General features: G+C 42.3%; 1 protein-coding gene across 1 annotated transcript in view; it reads right to left on the bottom strand.

Annotated features, from left to right (window-relative positions):
• Positions 1–220, bottom strand: part of LOC119591316 (ATP-binding cassette sub-family G member 8-like) — a gene marked incomplete in the record, with an annotated part of 74919 nt that overhangs the window by 43921 nt on the left and 30778 nt on the right.

Here is a 220-nt window from a genome sequence, read left to right as displayed (position 1 = left end):
TTTAACCCTTATTTTTGTTTATCTTTATCTTTTCTTATTCTTCTTAGTTCATATCCCACCTTTTTCCCCTTCTGTTCTGCCACTTTTTTATTCTATTTCTCCCCTTTCATCCTCTCTTTCCTGTTCCCTTTCTTCCCCGCAACAATGCAAGAGACCAAGAGGGTCAAGACCAATGCCTCCCCAACGCGTCTTGCAAGACACACGCAAGAAAGCCCGCTAA

Source organism: Penaeus monodon, chromosome 28, assembly GCF_015228065.2.
Source record: "Penaeus monodon isolate SGIC_2016 chromosome 28, NSTDA_Pmon_1, whole genome shotgun sequence".
NCBI lineage: Eukaryota > Metazoa > Arthropoda > Malacostraca > Decapoda > Penaeidae > Penaeus > Penaeus monodon.
This window is presented reverse-complemented; position numbering and strand designations above follow the sequence as displayed.